The sequence below is a fragment of the Schistocerca americana genome, chromosome 5 (genome assembly GCF_021461395.2).
Source record: "Schistocerca americana isolate TAMUIC-IGC-003095 chromosome 5, iqSchAmer2.1, whole genome shotgun sequence".
Lineage (NCBI taxonomy): Eukaryota > Metazoa > Arthropoda > Insecta > Orthoptera > Acrididae > Schistocerca > Schistocerca americana.
In genome coordinates this window covers 107,547,217-107,567,367 of record NC_060123.1, presented here as the reverse complement: position 1 = coordinate 107,567,367, position 20,151 = coordinate 107,547,217, and positions in this window count along the sequence as shown.

The following is a 20,151-nucleotide window of genomic DNA, read 5'->3' as shown; positions in this document are numbered from 1 at the left end:
CTGTTACAAAGATACTTTTTACCCAAGACAGCTCTACTGTGCGTGAATAAATTAAATTTTCCAGTTTTACGTCTTATAAATGTGTATATATGAACTGTCTAAAAATGTACAAATGAGATTTTAAGTTTTCATCATGTTTAATACATGAAGATGGAGGCGGAGGTGCAGTCACGTATAACAGGAGAATGGTTCAGCTTTCGCACTCATTCGCACAGCTTTGACTGCCAGAATTACAGAGAGCGTATCCTCTTACAGAGTAATCGCAGTTAATAAGGTAGAAGCTTCTTTAATTAACATTACACGCTATAGCTTAGACTCACGAAGTTTGAGGAAGATGCTGGCGTCCACACACTCCGTTGTCACACACTCAGAAGTTCAAATTAGCGTTCCAAGGCACCGTCCTCGAGTATATGAAAATATTGTAGTTCCATTGCCGTACATTTCTTTCATTTAGCATTGTGTGTCTGTTGACATCTAGGTGAACACCTATATACTATTTAAAATATTTTTTCAACAATTAGGCAACTGTTAATTCTGTTTATTACTAGATGGAGCGACTAGTTTCGTGACCGCGTTGTGGCAACTTCCGCGTGTGTGAGTCCTTGTGTAGTGCCACCTCCATTGACTGTGGCAACCCTCAGCGGCTTGCACCGTGTTACTACACGTAGCTACCGTTTTAATTGCAGTCACCAGCCTTATGTCAGGTTTAGTGTCAGTCAATATTATGAAGTTTTAATATTAACTTCTTAATGAAGTACTGTGACGAGAGCGTTATTGCTCTTAAATTCCTTTCTTATTTTCCACATGTAGGTTCAGTCTTCTTATAAATCTGTTCGGAATAAGAACTTGTTATTATCACTTTTCTCTATGTTAATGTTTATTTATAACGTTTTAGGTAATCGAGGAATCTCTGGTAAAGACACCCTTAATCGATGTTGAAACGACGTAAAAGTAAAATTATGTTGCAACGAGCTGGCTATTTTATACCTAACATAGTAGATGAAAAATATAAAAGGCCAGGGGATATTTATTACGTATAGTATCCTACGAGGATGAGAAAATGTGTAGAAATAGTAATATAATAAGGTTAAGGGCGACTGATGGCAGTGAAGCTCAACGAAATAGTACTGTGATCGATGGTGCGTGAACGATCGAGTACGAGGGAACATATATAAATTATCTTTTAATCCTTGTGCGTCGAGAATCAGTTTTACAAACTCGTTCAACGTTTGACGTGCACCATTCTTTCAGGGCTCTGTCTAAAACCAGAGCAAAACTGTTGACATAGTTAATTGGTGATACACACTAAGATCCTGTGTACGTTTGGCTTTTGGTTGGTGCGTAGCTCCTACGACATTTAGTTAAGAGTGGTTATTATCAATATTAAATCAAAGTTTCCTTTTCTGCTTTTGTGAGTAGAATCTCTTACGTGCGTCAGGTTGAAACGCCCCTTGAGCCTGACTCGAGAGTTCCGTAAAACAATACGAATTTCTGCAAACGATAGCAATCGGTTTGATGGTCAAAACGGGTAAATACTCAGTTTCAAATGTTGTAATTACTCAGAAGTCAAAAATCTAATTATGAAGAGTGTGACGACGTTGAATTCTTCTCTTGCAGAAATGTAATACTAGTAGGAGAAATTACTAACGATCTGTTTGAAATTTTGGACGATAAGGGCACTGCTGTTCTGATAATTGGTCTATTTCGTTGCAAGCAGTGAGAAAAGGTGTACGAAAAATTGATTCAAGGAGCTCCAAAGGTCACCCACGAAAACTTGTTCATAGAATTGAGGCTGAACGAAAGAAAAAGACTATCATAAGTTTTTATGTGTTGATGGACCAGCAGTTTGTACATTACTGCAAATTATTGCCTCCCGCCATCACCCGCTCTTTCGGGAGTACGGAATTTATATTCGTTAGGAGTTTTCCGCTACCGCCCTGATCCTCTTGTTTTGCCAAATGTAGCGCTAAATGACTGATCGTTGTCAGATGCATTACTATGGCTTCAGCAACTGCAGTATAATTGTTTGTTTGTTAGTTCTAAGCATTAAAGTAAGCCACCCATGAAATTACTATAATTCCTGCAAATTGACACGTCTGGAAAGTTACCACACACATCGCCCCCCCCCCTCCGCCACATTGGATAAACTTCTGCAGAAACGTAAATCCCCATGAGCAAAAAACAAAATTCTACAAGTACGCAATTCCACCAAGTCAGCGCTTATCTAGTATTCTATGATACCTTGCTACTGGATGGCAACTCTTCGGAAGTCTTTAAATTTACAAATGTGGTTCCACCTTCAAGTAATTGTGTCATAGTTATGGAAAAGTGTCATGCAATGAAATGTGTACTGAAGAATAGTTTTTCAGTAAGTAATGTATGCACATACATAAATAGCTGCATATAAATTTGCATATGTGTATTTCCATTAATTAATATTTGAGAACAACTTAATTCGTAGCAGTTTTCTGTACTTTGTGACCTACTACTTATATTTTTGATTCTTAGCATTTCAGTTTTTGTACGTATCTGCCCTGACTTCCCACAATGCCGGCAACGATTTGTACATTTAGATGCTTTTTAATGATAACGCTTTTTCGCCTCTTTCAACTCATTTTAAAAGCAACAATACGCGGAAGAATTGCGAAGAACGTTGTCAATACCGCCCACAGATCACAGACAGCACAATCTCTCCAGGCAGCGGAATGTCACCTAAAAATATAAAATAAAACATAAATAAAAATAAAAAAAGAAGGTGCACCACGAAGGAATTATCCGATTAAAACGGAAATGCGGAGATGTTGTGTACAAGTACAAGCAAACAAAATGAATACAATATTAGAAAAACTGGATGATATATTCAGGAGAAAGAACTTCACAAATTGAGCAAGTCAATAAAGCGTTGGTCCACCTCTGGCCCTTTATGCAAGCAGTTATTCGACTTGTAATTGATCAATAAAAGTTTCTGCACGTCGACCTTAGGAATAACTTGCCAAGCCTTCGGTCCAACTGGCTCGTTAGATCGTTAGAATACCGAGATGGTTGGAGAGCCCTGTCCATAATGCTCCATACGTTCTCAATTGGGGAGAGATCCGGCAACCTTGCTGGCAAAGCTCGGGTTTGAATTCACGAAGACGAGCAGTAGAAATTTTCTCTGTGTGCGAGCGCCCTTTATCTTGGAGAAGCGTAAGCTCAGGATATGTTGCCTTGAAGGGCATCAAGATGGGGCCTACAATATCGTAGACATAACTCGGAGCTGTAATGGAGCTGCGAATTTTATAAAAGGGGTTCTCGTGTGAAAAGAAATGGCACCCCAGACCAGCCCTTCTGGTAGTCGGGCCAGCTGGCGGGCAAGTCAGGTTAGAATCTCTCTGCTGTCAGGGTCGTCTCCAGACACATTTACAGCCTAGAGTCGTATTTACTGGCGTACAGCTGTGTACAGTGATGATTCCCGCGTCGTATCAAGCCCCGACAACCAGCGAAGGCGGGTGCGGAGACGCTCCGAACCGCTGTGGGATACCAGCCTGAGTTTCGTCCGTCATACGGCCCGTTCTGTCGTTTCAAAGCGGGACCCTTTAGTTTGATATCCCCGGTGGCCTTACAGCGTAGCGCTACGTCAGCGATATTCTACTCACCGTTTTGTTGCCCTTTATACCAATCCACTCTGCGTTTACATTTCAACAAGATCACGCCCGCACGCACTCGGCGAGTGGTTCTGCTGCTTGTCTTCGTGTTTGCCAAACATACTACGCCCCCTCCCCCCCCTCCCCCCCCCCCTCCCCCCCACTTTGGCAAGCAAGGTTGCAGAATCTCTCCCCTACTGTTAAATTCCTTTGGTTCCGGAACGAACGAACACACAGCCACTCTTGAAATTGAAGCAAAAGAACTTAACTTATCATTATTGTGGTATTGTAGTCGGTGCCCCGAGAATTCATATAGCCGACGAGAGCGGCGCTTTGGACATCACAGCCAACGGAGAACGTCCAGGCCGCCGACAAATGAAGATCGCCAGGACGGTGTTACAAGTGGCGTCCACATGGGCACCAGCCTCTGCTTCTATATGTGGTTCCCTGCATCTAGTTCCGTGTTGCAAGTTGGTGCCGAAAATTACTCCATATTCCTGATAGTTAGCTCTGCCGGAAAATATTTAATGTATTCGAACGCAAGGTCATTTCAGGCCTCTATTCACTGAGAGCCACGGCTGTAACAAGTTGTCAACGGGCCACCGTATTACTCAGAATAAATTTAGCAAAGTATATGTATTCAAATTGCTTTTCTGTCAACTAATTTTTTGCTTGTCGGTCGGTATCCCTACGGCTACAGGTCCTGTGGACGCCTTCCATCCATTTGTCGTTAGCAAAGAGGACATGACGGTTGCCGGCGTAAAACATAATTCTGAAAGGACCACAGCGTCGGTAATGATATTTTACTAAACAGTCGTTTCAGCTGAGTAGCTATTCACGGATGACGCATCTAATGAAGGAGTACTGAATGACATCGGTGAGAGAAGAGGGATCGGTTCTCAGGACACATTGTGAGATCTCAAATAATCATTATTTTAATGCTAGACGAATGTGTGTGTGTGTGTGTTCGTGTGTGTGTGTGTGTGTGTTTGTATGTGTGTGTGTGTGTGTGTGTGTGTGTGTGAATGCGAGAGGTGGGGGTTAAATTAGTAGAGGGAGAGCAAGAGACCGATACAGATGGCATGTTAAACGGATGCTGGTTATAGCAGTTATTTTGAGTTGAAGAGGCAAAAGAAATGGACAATTAATGAATGACAAAGTAAATGCAATAGCGAAAGTATAAAGTCTTGTACCGAAAGGAAACGCCTCAGGATATTGTTGTAACTAATAATTTGAAACCTAACGACGTTCGTCGTTAAGTACTGCTTGCGGTGGTACTTTCGTACATACATAAATCAGTCCTTGTTCCATAGGTCATGAATAAAACATTTCGTAACGATGTGAAACGTGTCACTTTAACGTAAGTTTTCTTTACACCAAATAATTAATGAATTAAGTAATTTATTTATTTATTTATCTTTTTTTGCCGTTACTACTTCATATCTAAGAATTTCAATGTGCTTTTAAATGTTGGTTGGCTACCTGCCAGACTTTCAATGATTTTTGCCTAATGACCAAGGAATTTTGTGGTAGCATAATTCACTTTTTTGTGTGCCAAAGTGAGATTTAATCCAGAACAGTGAATATCATTCGTTCTTCTAGTGTTGTAGATGTGCACTTCGCTGTTATTTTTGAATTGGGAATGGTTATTAATGACAAATTTCGTAATTGAATATATGTATTGCCAAGGTACTGTGAACATCCCTAATTCCTTAAATAAAGGTTTGCAAGGTGATTTGGGTGAGCTCCAGCTATTGTTCTGAGTACACGTTTTTGTGCAATGAATACTTCCTCTCTTAATGACGAACTGCCCCAAAATATGAGGCCATATGAAAGCAGTGAATAAAAATAGGCATAATACGTTATTTTACTGCTATGTTCATCAACAAAATTTCCAATAAACCTAATAGCATAAGTAGCGGAATCTATCATCGATGCGTTTCTTCCAATTCAATTTCTCATGAATGCACACACCAAGAAATTTTGAGTGCTCTGCCTTAGCAACAGACTTCCGTAGTTTGCTTGTTGCTACAATATCTGAGGTCTGGACCAAAATCAGATGAGCCGCTTTCCAATGGGGCAAAAATGAAAGGCAAGGACGTTGTAAAGTTCTTGTCGCAGTGGTGCAGATACGGATTCGTGTCGCACGGATCAACATTATGATTAATACTTTAGACTGCCTATGGTAAATACGGGAGAGGCGGCTCAGAACAGTAGCTAATGAGAACCACAGCAAGGACCAGCATTACGCAGCGTTTTCTGTTCTAACGAAGCGTGTGCACCGCGCGAAGGTGGCACGTGTTAGGACAACCGAGGGTCGCGCTAAGAGGCAGCGCAAGCTGACGCTCTTGCTCTCTGTGCAGGGAACAATGGAAGACGAGCTCTCGCTCACAGAGGCAAGGTGAGGCTGCGCCATTGTTATGCTCATTGTTTCTGGCATTACCCACCCTGCGCTCCGGCACCGGAAACCCAGCCTGCTTCTCACAATAATGCAGCGCTGAAAGCGGATTCTCTCATTCCCGGTAACAGTATCTCCGTTTCAGCGCCATTTAATTATCGGCCTTCTTAAAGTGAGCACCCTTAGCTAAGACAGCTCGTGAACGATGTCAGTTAGAAACGTACCAACAGATTATACTAGGCGCAGGGAAGTGTTTATCGACGACTCATCTAATCTCTAACGATGTAGGCGACAGTGTTGTACCTGGAGGATTGTGTGCCGTGGAAGACAATATGATTTTACGTCGGTGTTGCTGTCTGGTGACTGATTTTAGGTTCACATGAAATAATGTGCACTATAATCCGATTAAAATTACTTGACAGTTGATCAGAATGAGATTTTCACTCTGCAGCGGAGTGTGCGCTGATATGAAACTTCCTGGCAGATTAAAACTGTGTGCCCGACCGAGACTCGAACTCGGGACCTTTGCCTTTCGCGGGCAAGTGCTTTACCAACTGAGCTACCGAAGCACGACTCACGCCCGGTCCTCACAGCTTTACTTCTGCCAGTATCTCGTCTCCTACCTTCCAAACTTTACAGAGGGTCTCCCGCTAACCTTGCAGAACTAGCACTCCGCAGTATCCTTTCTTTCAGCATTCTGCTTCAGGGCTAAAATCACGATTGCCTCGTAAATGGCTATTAAAGATAACCTCTATGAGCAAACAACATAGAAAAAGTTCAGTTTCAGCACTAAAAGTAAACTGTAATTTCTCGCTATCTTTGGTTACCAGAAACTATTCTCAAACTGGATACACGAGCTGCCATGTTACTAACTGGTGATCAGTCCCCGTTGGCAGTTGGTTGCAGATTATCAGCTCACAGGCAGATACCAGGCGAAAAAAGAACGATGGGAAGAAAAATAAGAATGTCTGTTTGATTATAAAAAGAATTAGATATAAAACGTTACAGTGAAAGCAACTAATTAATAACAACAGTAATAAGACTCTTTTGATTAGATTTATAAATTTAAAAAAATATTTAGTTAATTGTGACGAGATTTGAACCTCTCGATTTCCTTTATGCCAGGTTTACAAGGTAACTGCAATAATGAGGTAAGAAGTTACGATTTTGGTGACCCTGCCGCAACGATGGATTGCAGCCTTCAAAGTTTCGATTTCGAGCGATGTCACGCGAAGCTTATCTAATGTAATCCGATGTCTGTGATTATGGTAACTATAAATGTGACCCCGAATCGCGTCTTTTGCACAGACATCCAGTAGTGTTTGGTAAGTGCTGTCTGCGAAAACGTGTGTCTGTGATTATGGTAACTGTACATGTGACCCCGAATCGCGTCTTTTGCACAGACATCCGGTAGTGTTTGGTCAGTGCTGTCTAGGAAAACGTGTGTATTTTTTAACCGGCCATGATCTCGAATCCAAACACGCCAAGGAAGAATGCCGGATAAGGAAACACAAGTGAACTGACCAACTGTTAAGAGAGTTTGGTGACGGCGAAGGATTCGGGCGTGACATTGAGCGACTTGATGGGCGGAAACGCGTTCCAACGCGTCAAGTGTCAAATATCAAGTAATTTTAATCAGACTACAGAGGCCGCCATACACAGGTTCCTCTATTTTCTGCTTGCTGTTGGTATACATGAGGTTCTGTTTTGTGCTGCATTTGTAAATATTTCGAATTTCACACAAGTAAGTGCTTTACAACACACTCTAAGAGAAAAAAAGCGACACACCACAAATTCATCAAAAGCATGCGAAGAAAAATAAAACGGATAGTTACTAAATTACAGTAAAGTGAAAGTACAGAAGCGCACAGTGCTTTCTTCACAACGTCTTATAGCAGATTTTACGTAGTCTTCATCCCTTATGTCGCTGTGCTATGCGCGGAAGTTGTGATATGCAATGCTGCTGCTGAGAAGATTGTTATTATCACAGTGGACGGAAAGTAATATACTTCATGTAGAAGGCAGGATATTCCTCTCTTCTAAATAAGTGCCTTCATCTATACCTAACTACTACAGTAATCATTATTTTAATTATCTTACTGTGTCCGAGTATTGGACTCCCCCAAAAGTATTTTCTCACAACACTTCATTTCAGTGTCAAACTAATAATTCCTTTAAGCCTCTGAATGTGTTACAAATTAATATTTCTTTATATAAGTAATGCAATGATGCTCATTACCTTACCAATAGTACTGTAAGGCCGTTCATTTGAAAGAGGATGTATACAATACACTTTTTCATCCTTCCCTTTTTCATCCATTCTGATGATTCCTGGTATCGTCGGATACACACATAAAAAACTATTTTGCATCACCCCGGTTCCCGTAACTCCAGAAAACAGTGTTGACTGTGAATATTGTATCACAGACACAGTCTTTTCGACTGTTGAGAGATGTCCGCCCAAAGATGTTCACAAACAAGCATGTGTAGCGCCTATTAGACAGAGGGAGTCCGATAGCCTATCAGTTCCAATCATTCGAACAGGAAGGGGGTACTCGGCTCATGTTGTCTGTGCTTCAACCATGCCTTGAAGTTCAATACCGCGGTTCGAACGCGTCCGCATTGTTACTTTGTGCCAGGTATCTCAACAAGAGAAGTGTCCAGGCGTCTCGCAGTGAACCAAAGCGATGTTGTTCAGACATGCAGAAGATACAGAGAGACAGGAACTGTCAATGATATGCCCCGCTCAGGCCGCCCAAGGGCTACTACTGCAGTGGATGACCGCTACCTACGGATTATGGATCGGAGGAACCCTGACAGCATCGCCACTATGTTGAATAACGCTTTTCGTGCAGCCACAGGTCGTCGTGTTACGACTGAAAATGTGCGCTATAGGCTGCATGATGTTTGGAGGCAACACGGTCAGACTGAACGGCTTACACACTGTCCAGCGAGTGCAGTAAGGTGGAAGTTCCCTGGGGTGGTATTATGTGGGGTCGACGTACGTCGCTGGTGGTCATGGATGAAACCAGAACCGCTATACAATACGAAACGCATATTGGCGAGGCTTTTGTCTTCATGGGCGACAATTCACGCCGCCATCGCGCACATCTTGCATGACTTCCTACAGGATAACGACATCGCTCTACTAGAGTGGCCAGCATGTTCTCCAGACATGAACCCGATCCAACATACCTGGGATAGATTGAAAAGGGCTGTTTATGGACGATGTGATCCACCAACCACTCTGGGGGATCTATGCCAAATCGCCGTTGAGGAGTGGAACAATCTGGACTTGAACCTGTGGATAGTATGCCACGACGAATACAGGCATGCATCAATGCGAGAGGACGTGCTACTTGGTATTAGAGATACCGGTGTGTACAGCAATCTGGACCATCACCTCTGAAGGTCTCACTGTATTGGTGGTACAAAATACAATGTGTGGATTTCATGAGCAATAAAAAGGGCAGAAACGATGTTTATGTTGATCTCTATTCCAGTTTACTGTACAGGTTCTGGAGCTGTCAGAACCGAGGTGGTGGAAAGCTTTCTTTGATCTGTATATTTTTCGAGTCAATAACAAAACTCGACCACCGTGTTCAGCGTCACGTTTAATTATATCATCACAAGTCTTTACCTTTAGTTTGCTGTTATTGATGTTTATCTGATATAAATGTTGCAAAACATATTCACTTTTTTCAACTAGTCATCGAAGTCCTTTCCTGACTTTGATCAAATCACAATGTCATTGGCTAAACTAATATTTTTGTTTTCTCACCCTGAAACTTAAATTTCTCTCCCAAATTTCTCTCTCGATCCGCTTACTGCTTACTATGTTAACAAACTGAATAAAATGATGAACCGGCTACACACATATGACGTTCGTACTCAACTAAAGCCTTCCTTTCACGTCCATCGACTCTTGTAACTACGGTCTGTTTCCTATCGACGAACACAGCCACTGGCTGTCTGTATTTCATACATGACGACTTTTGATTTTGAAGAGTGTACTGATATAAATGCAGTCTCAAGCTTTTACTAATAAAATTATTAACATTAATGTGGTCTTGTTGTTCTGAATATATCATATAAGCCACAGGGTCAACATTAACTGTGGTATTCATGTCCCTGGACTCCAAACTGATCTTCCTGAAGGACTAAATTTCCCTGCATAGAATTTGAGTTATTAATCTGCTACTATGGCTTGCCATATCGATGGTTGGACAATATCTTTCTCAGGTTCCTACGGCATTTCTTCCTTATTATGTTAATAAGAGATAGAGAATATGGCTTCCTGCCTGATTCAACTTTCTCCTCCAAAATATCACATAGACTAAAATCCCCTTTCATGTGTAGGTTTTATGCGATTTCCAAAAACTGTCCAAGGCAAATGTAGAAGATGGTTCTACTGAAAAAAATGTGATCGTGTTTGTTAAGATCCTTCCACAATCGGAGTTGTTTCTCATCTCTTCTGGCTTGAATCTATCTTCCCTTTGAGGAATAGATTCTTACATTAAAGTAATGAATGAAGTATACTGCAGTTCATTTATACAACACAATATCATTTGTCTACATTGGTACCTTCTGTCTCCGTGTTGACGACAAGACTTCAAATTCTAGTATTACTAATTTTGTTTCTGGTGATTAGGCAGCAACAGGTAGCAGACGGGCACGTAAGGTACATGAAAGATAAGTAGATTCCACTGCTGGTACCCTAAAAAACCTGCCGGGAGAGGTGTATCCATACATATGCATGTTCAGACTACTTATTGCGTTTGGCAGATAATGATACTGTGGTCAGTTCCACAGCAAGTGGTCCACGAACCTTCCTACATACAAGTACTCTAAAAAAATCAACATTTGCAGACGCGCATCTATCCAGAGTAGTCCACCGTTCATAATTTCCTAAAAAGCAAATTTTCTAATTCAAACGCTGTTTGTATGTATGTGTGTGTGTATGTGTGTGTATATGAGAATATACGGGCGACGAGGATTGTTGTTTTCCCAGCCTATTATCATTTTTAGTTTTCCAAAATTTTTGTTACCTTTTATTACATGTACGTTCAAAAGAAGAGTACTCTCGAGATTTAAATACATAGATCAGAAAAACTGACAAGGAGAGAACCGAAGAATGTTAGATTTGATGATCCCGGATGTTGGAGTTTCCTTGGCCTATTGACAGATTAACAACTTCTCTGCAGAGCTATTAATACACTAGACGCAGGAAGGAACATGGCAATAGGAAACACATTAAGACATAAGGGAATATGTTCAGTGCTGTTACAATGTGGCCGCAGAAAACCAGAAAAGAGAAATTGGCACAGGGAGGGTACGGTGTTAGACTGCTTCAGCTAGTCACACGACTGCAGACCCTGAAAGCCGATCGCTATGGTTAAGCTTTGTCCTGTGAGCTCATGAGGTGGTATGACACTCGATTTAATGCCCTGAAACATAGCCTTTAAGAGAAATGGAACCCATATGTGAACAACAACGCACTCTCACTGGTTTTATGTAATACGACGAGGCAACGAATATCTGTGTAATAGCCTTATAGGTGTAATTCGTGTAATGCACATGTAAACGTAATCTACATCCAAAAATATCTTATAAATTTAATTGTATGGTAGCTAAACATCGACGTCTTGAAGTTGAATTGCGACAAACATTGGTCTTATTAGGTGAAAATGTCGAGGGTTGACTGCAAAGTAATGCCTCCACCATCGTAGCTCTTCAACAGTTGGCAGCATTGGTACGCGGCAGGTAATGGCTTGTTCCGTAGCCATTTCTCTACAGCTGCAGTGGTTTCAGTGTTAAGTATGGAACCCTGCGCAGACGGTCGGTCAGTGTTATTTAAGCAACGTGCAGTCATTAAATTCTTGACAGCAGAAGGTGTCACTCCAAAGAAGATTCATCAGAGAATGAAAGCAGATGAAGGTGTGGATGTGACTATTGTGCGTCTTCATTCTCGTAACGCGAGAGGAGTTCCTGGCAAATATCAAGTCTGTCCACTTTCATTTCAGGGATCAGCATCCGGGGTACCCACTGTGCACAGATCTTCCGATATCCAAGCAAAGCGATAATGTGACCCACACGTTCTTGTGAAATACCGATTGTGCTTACAATTTCTCTCTGAGTGATACGACGATACGACGATCGTCCTTGATCAAATTGTCAACATTTTGCTTTTGAAACTCGGTGGTTGCTGTCACAGGACGTCCAACTTTTTGTTTTTCGCGCAGGTCAGATGTTCCCGCCTCAACAGCTTTAAACTTACTCGTCCAACGACGCACAGTACATATCTCAACACAATCACCACAAACTGCTTTCATTCTCTGATGAAACTCGGTTGGAGTGACACCATCTACTGTCAAGAATTCAATGACTGCACGTTGCTTAAATCGCACTGACTGACCCGCTGCGCAGGGGTCCATACTTTACACTTTACACTGTAACAACACAATCGTTCAATGCTGAGGCTTCCCGCCAACTGGAGCTGTAGAAAAGAGGCTACGGAACAAGCCAGTACCTGCCACATACCAATGTTACCACTAAGGTGAAGGCATTACTTTTCAGTCAAACCTCGTACATTGAAAAGCAAATTCATCTCTGTGCTCATGGCAAATCATTGACCTTCTTGAAATGTGTCTAGGGAACGACATTCCTAAGAGAGCACATGTGAAGATTTGAAAAAAAACGAAATATGTATATCAGAGGAGTGGAAAATAATTTTGTAAGAGTTGGAAATTATGAGAGGATAGCATATATATTCAACAATTATGCAGAAAAAGAAAACAAAGGCACATGTCATAAATGCAACTACCCTTCAATGGACCTCGTGACTGTATATAATCTTACGTTTACGAAACCAGAAAAATCATCCTATAGTAACGCCCAAAAATTGATTAACGAGTGGAAATGCAATGTGGTAAACTACTTACCGATTCGGATGAAGTAACAGAAAACGGATATTAATTTTCACGAGTTCCAACCGAGTTGTGGAAACAAACAAAGAAACTAACGTTGCTCGCATGAAGCGCAATAGTTTGAATTAATCTGAAACAAATGGATAATCACGCAAAGTCACTGCAAGCAAGCAATTATCTCACCAAACTCCTGGTCTAATTCGCTTCATTGTGTCCATTTCATTATCACAAGAGAAACATCGAGACACGCGAGTGGATATGCGTATGAATACATAGTATGAAATTAGTGTATATCAGGCATCTTTCGACCCAAAAGAAGGTCGTTCTTCATGAAAAAAATAAAAGAAAAAAGCTTGGCCAGCCGCTGTGGCCGAGCGGTTCCAGGCGCTTAATTGCGGAACCGTGCGACTGCTACGGTCGCTGGTTCGATTCCTGCCTCGTGCATGTATGTGTGTGATGTCCTTAGGTTAGTTAGGATTAAGTAGTTCTAAGTTCTAGGGGAGTGATGACCTCAGATGTTGAGTCACATAGTGCTCTGAGCCATTTGAACCATTTGAAAAAAGTTTGTGAGCGCGACATGTCTGTCAGGACAAATTAGTTGCCGGCCGATGTGGCCGTGCAGTTCTAGGCGCTTCAGTCTGGAACCGTGTGACCGCTACGGTCGCAGGTTCGACTCCTGCCTCGTGCATGGATGTGTGTGATATCCTTAGGTTATTTAGGTTTAAGTAGTTCTGAGTTGTAGGGTACTGATGACCACAGATGTTAAGTCCCATAGTGCTCAGAGCCATTTGAACCATTTTGAACAAATTAGTTAGACCCATCCAACAATCAGAAGGGCAGAGTGTATTCACGACAAAAGACGGTAGATGAGAAGCGTCCTTTTTTCTCGTAAGCCACTAACCATTCTCAATGCAAGTAAGGCTGCATGACTGGACTCATGGCTTAAGATCCATTCTTTAAAAAATGACTTTTCCATTCTCAACCAAATACTAAGAAGGATAGCAGACTAGAGCGTACAGCAGACGCTTTTCTACCCGAAACAACGTTCTTCCTCTAGAAAAAAAAAGAAAAGAAAATGGTCTGTGAGCGCGTCAGGTATATCAGGACACAATTTTAACGAGATACCAAAGCATATATCCTTCGCTGAAGTGGTGCGGTATGTCTGAGGGATGTGGAATAGAGTTAAGAGCTCCCTGGAGTTCGTATAATGTCCTTACTTCTTCGGGTTTCGCTGAAGTTGTTACTAATCTGGATAAGTTAATGTGGTTTATTATAGGGGAGAGTGTAGGATGATGGAACACTTTTCACACTTTATCTTAAGGCAGCTCTGCAAAATATGTTCATTATATTTTTATATCCCATATCATAAACGATGTCATTCACTTTACGTGTGCCGCCGTCATTTGATGAAATTGCAGAAGTTACTCCGAAGAAGTAAGGTTTCCCAGATGTGAAAAAGTGTTTGAAATTACAATATGGTCATGTACCTAGGACCAAATATTCTATTTAGATGTAAAAGCACTGCAATCGAGAAAAATCTCTTTACTAATGCATTTGTTGCAGTATTGCTCAACTACAGATCAACAGTAAGAAAGCGGCATCAAACTAAATAGCAGTAACAACAAACACCAGCTACCAGTTAAATATATTTGGAAGTAGAAGCTACAGGAAACAAACACAAATTATCATTTTGAAGGCTAAAATTAATATCTCCAAAATAACTGTGATGTAATACGGAGAACTTAAATGTGTGAAATTCTACATATTTTCAAATGTTGCACGGAAGACAACTTCACGTCTCACAACAACAAAATAGCAGAAAATGGCAGCCGGTAGTGCGTATTCCTTCATATGATTCTGAACTCAGTCACTAGACTGAAACACCAACGAGAAAACTTCATATATTTCAAGCAGCACAATCCTCGAGGTGCAGCACTCCTAATTTGGTAGTGTACTCTGGTTTTGAAATCAAATGTATTTGCCAAGATCGCTATGAGAACACAAGAACTAGATTACTTGTTTCGGCAGTGTATACTGCCATCCTCAGATTTACAAAAAGGAAGTCGATCGAGGTTGCAGGCATACAGCCAAAAACATCAAATGTAGCAGGGCATACACAACAGCTCACTGACAAAAATTACGTAACCTAAAACCTGGTTACTGGTAGTTACAACACCAAGTACTAATACCACTCTGTCCCATAAACTGTATACAGTGCGGTGTAAAATAACAGCTATCACTAAATTTTGCTCGGATGGGCGTATGCTGTCCTTCGTTAACATATAATAATAAACACCTCCAGTAAGTAAAAATTTTTGAATTAAAGCGTACTTTAAAAAGGTCGAGACATTACAGTGACATGTTCGGGGTTCTATCATACAGTATGTGCAGCTCTGAGTACGCATGGCACGAGCAAGACAGATACACACCACATTTTTCCAATTCGCGGTATAAAGCCATGGGGCGGTGACAAAGTAACTGACGACTGGATTTGGAGTGTAACCAATGCTGGTGCCGAGTTACCACCATATGGCGGTCTACACGGTTTTGTGAATATTCAGTTTTGTCACCGATTTGTTGTGTACGCCCTACTACATTTTCTTTTTTTGACTGTAAGCCTGAAGCCTCGACATATTTTCTTTTTTACAGGTCTGACGCTAGCAATACGTATACCCGAACTAGGAACTGGTAATCCAATAAATGTGTTATCACAGCGATCTTAATACAACACAAAATTAGAGATCTCATCTTGCAGTTAATGAGCATATCTGATAGTCATTATACGTGTGTTGGAACTTTAATAATGGCAACTATTTATTTACAGCTCGTACAAAATACATACGTGTTTCAAAGTTTTACCGACGTTCAAGATAGTCGCCAGCAATACGTATAAGCAGTTGCCAGCGATGGGGAAGTCGTAGGATACTCTTAACAGTGCCAGTTGTGTTGACAGTTCGAGCGGCGCAGTCTATTGCCCGACGAATTTGTAGCAGTTCTGAAGCGAATGCCGTGAAGTCTTTCCTTCAGTTTACAAATCGAGTTGACCTCATGAGGGCTTAAGTCAGGGGAGTGCAGTAGGTGGTATAGAACTTGGCAGCCCCATCAGTCAAACAAATCAGTAACAGCTTGCTCTGTAGGTGATTGAGCGTTATCGTGGAAAATGATGGTCAGTTCCTGCAGAAAGTGTCATCACTTCTGTCTCTAAGCTGGTCGTTGGTTGTGTTCCAAAAAGAGGCAGAAGTGATGACACTTTCTGCAGGATCAGACCATCATTTTCCAGGACAATGCTCATGCACGTACAGTGCAAACGTTTACTGATTTGTTTGACCTATGGGGCTGCTAAGTGCTATACCACCGATAGAACTCTTCTGACTTACGCCCTCTAGAGTTCAACTCAGTTTCTAAACTAAAGGAGACACATCACGTCATTCCTTTCAGAACTGCTACAAACTCGTAGGGCAATAGACCGCGCCGCTCGAACTGCCAACACAACTGGCACTGCTAAGAGTACCCTACGACTTTCACTTCGCTGGCAACGGGTTATACACAATGCTGGTGACTACTTCGAAGGTCAGTAAAACTTTGAAACAGGTATATATTTTTACAAGCTGTGAATAAATAGTTGCCACTATTAAAGTGGCACTCGTATAATTTCATGACTGGCTTCTAATAATGCATTCAACGTAAGTGTGATAACAACTCAATATTCATTACAATAAACCTGTTACAAATACAAGTTAGCCTCTAAATTTGTGTTTTCTTTATAAGAATTCCACAGGAGGCAATGTGGAACATCATATTTTCATTTTTCTTGTAATTTTTGATATGTGGGAGATAAGCGGAAATGACTCAGCAGCATACATATTGCTTGGATGACCGACTAATACACCGTAAAAAGATAAAGGATAGATGATTTGTTTTGTACGGTATAAGTGTATACGTAACATGACAGTCTACAGTACAAGATTGATTTTGCGAAACACAGCCGCCAGTTTCCATCATTGTATTACATACGACACACATTCACATGAACTTCGTTCATACAGAGGTATGGAGAGAACTACTGCAACATTACGGAATGTGCGTTTTGATTATAAAATACTTTGTCCTCAAACTGTACATACAACTCCCTCGCTAGACTCATCATGTAGAGATCATACCGCTTTGCATAATTCTGTATGACTGCCGAATAGAGCGCCCCTAAATACCACTATGCGGCATTTCGTCTGAGCCTTACACGTACTCAATATTTATACGTTAAAATTGTATACCAGACCAGAGCGGGAAGTCAGATCACTGCCGTTAGCGAGAGACGTTTTAGAGGATTTTGTACGTAATTTGAGTTACATTAAGTATTGTTAACTTTCGCTTGCGACTATCTTCAACTTACATAGTCTCATAGCCATTTGAATCTGTCAGAGCGAACGTCAAGAATCCTTAATGGTTCAGAGCGTCAAAATGAGGCAACATACGAACAAGTGCGTGAAAGAAATAGAGGAAGCGACAGACAGAGAGAGACTGTGGGGAGTGAGTGCGAGAGATAGAACTCCTAGCAGCCTGGCACGCCAGGCAGTCTGCCGTTCGAGAAGTTTAGCAGTGACTCTAATGTGGCTGCAGTTCCAGCATGTTGATGCATCCATAAATATTGGATGAGACGGAAATATGGCATCATAAATATTGGAGCGCGAGTCATGTGGGTAGTGGGCGTCCCTACCAAGTCCCACCCCCAGCTCCACCCCCGGCACCGCCGACGCCCCCGTATCGCGGGGGCGGACCTGCCAGCCCCCGCACGCTGCCGGGGACACGCTCCGCCGGATCCTGTCTGCCAAAGCCCGCGCGAATAGCTCGACGGCACGCACAAGCCGTAGGCGCAGTTCGACCGAGTGGGGCCACATCGGAGATCAAACTGACAGCCTAATTACTTTGCTCGTGGCTGAAATCTCGTATGGCTGAATATATTACTGCGTATAGCACCGCAACTAATACTGTTTGTACGTGTTCGTAAGGCAAAATAAGCGCCGATAAACAGTTCAAGCAGTTGCAGACTGAAAGCTTTACCTTGTTTAAGGAGACGTAATGAACAAAGTGTCATATGGTTCGGCCGCTGGGGAATCATATTATACTGTTTGTATATGTGATGTACTAACGAGGAAATTTAGCACACAATATAAGTATGAAAACTGTTTTCACAGTATTCAGAGAGAAGAGCTTTAGATCTTGGTGAAAAGAGCTAACAATGGACGTTGACTAACGCACCTATTGTTACAAAGCAAAATAAGCCCAACACGATCCACAACACCACGTAAGGTACAAATTAACATCGTGCAAAAGCAGTTTTCACTGTGGCTGTTACTAACAGCTGTACACTACTTTGAACATGGTATTATACAGCCTACGGTTGCACATAACTGGTAGGTACATTGATCTAGGTTTCGATACCTACTAGGGGTGTCTTCATCACAATGAATGTTGATAAATCGTAAAATTAAATTGCTAAAAAGCATTGGTTAGAATACACAGTAGCTATGCTGTAGTCAAAAGAGAAATAAAACGTTCTAGCCTTTGCAACGTTTGCCCAGCTGGGAACAACATTAACCCTGCTGGGTACACGTGGCAAAGGCTAGAACGTTTTATTTCACTTTTGACTTCAGCATAGCTGCTCTGAATTCTGACCATTGCTTTCCAGCAACGTAATTTTACGATTTAGCAAACTTTCTTTCTCTTGAAGACTGTTCTGACGTAATGACATGCGCCGGCACAACGATGAAGAACGGAAGAGCAGAGAGGGCTGAGAGATGACGTCAGCCAATACTGTGCTGACTAGGACGACTCCACAACAGGAGCGGCACCTACACGAAGAGAATATAAGCGACTCGCCTGGAAACATCCCCCAAGCTAGGGCCCGCATCTCGTGGTCGTGCGGTAGCATTCTCGCTTCCCACGCCCGGGTTCCCGGGTTCGATTCCCGGCGGGGTCAGGGATTTTCTCTGCCTCGTGATGGCTGGGTGTTGTGTGATGTCCTTAGGTTAGTTAGGTTTAAGTAGTTCTAGGGGACTGATGACCATAGATGTTAAGTCCCATAGTGCTCAGAGCCATTTGAACCATTGAACTCAAGCTAGGGCTAAGCCATGTCTCCGCAATATCCGTTCTTTCAGAAGTGCTAGCTATGCAAGGTTCGCAGGAAAGCTTCTGTGAAGTTTGGAAAGTAGGAGACGGGGTACTGCCGGAAGCAATGCTGTGAGGACCTGGCGTGAGTCGTGCTTGGGCAGCTTCGATGGTAGAGCACTCGCCTGCGAAAGGCAAAGGTTCCGAGTTCGAGTTCAGTCCGGCACACAGTTTTAATCTGCCAGAAAGTTTCAAGAAATAAAAATTTTCAAACTTTCTGATGTTGGTATCCAGTTAGAAGGAACGAAAGATTTGGTAGAGCGGTTGAGTGGGGTGGATCGTGTCTTAAAGAGTTTACAAGATGAAATTCAATAAATATCAATCAAGTATGGGGCGATCTTCAACATCTAAGATCACTAATTTTAATTTTATTTAAGATGCTACTAATTTAAACTATATGTATCGATCTTTCTGCTTCTGTATTTCAGATCTAAAACAAGTATAACGGAAAGTATATCCTCGGACTGTTTCGCGGTGGAGTGCCCAATAAAGTCTTCTCGCTTTACGAGCCGTTTCATCTCGCACAAAACAGTCGAGATTTCGACAGCTGTCCCCGCCAACGTCATCAGGAGTTGAAATCACAACTGCCGAGGCTGGGACTGTATTCTGCCTATCTAGGTGTAATAACAGCGTGTGGAATCTGTCGGAGAGGGCCAGACTGGCGCATGTGCGAAAGGCAAATTGGGCAGTGGCTCCTTCCCGCCGCGGGACAACTTGACGTCATATGACGGGAGAGGCCGGCTCCACGATTGAAACCGCGCTACCGTGTCGCTACAAGCGTCAAGACGACGTCTCTGCTTTCGCTCAACGTCCAAAGCTCGCCACATGCCCTACTATTTGCGCACCGCTGGTTTCGGTTAAAATCGTTGCTGTTTATTCTCATTTCGGCCGCTTCTCAGACAATAGGATTTCAGTATAATATTGTTTGAGTGAAGACTCCCGTTTTCTCAAATTATGTTTCATGCTTGTTATTTTGGCAATGTTCAGCCATGGCCCACTTATATTTGCTTCATATGCCCTGAATGCTCTGCACAACGCT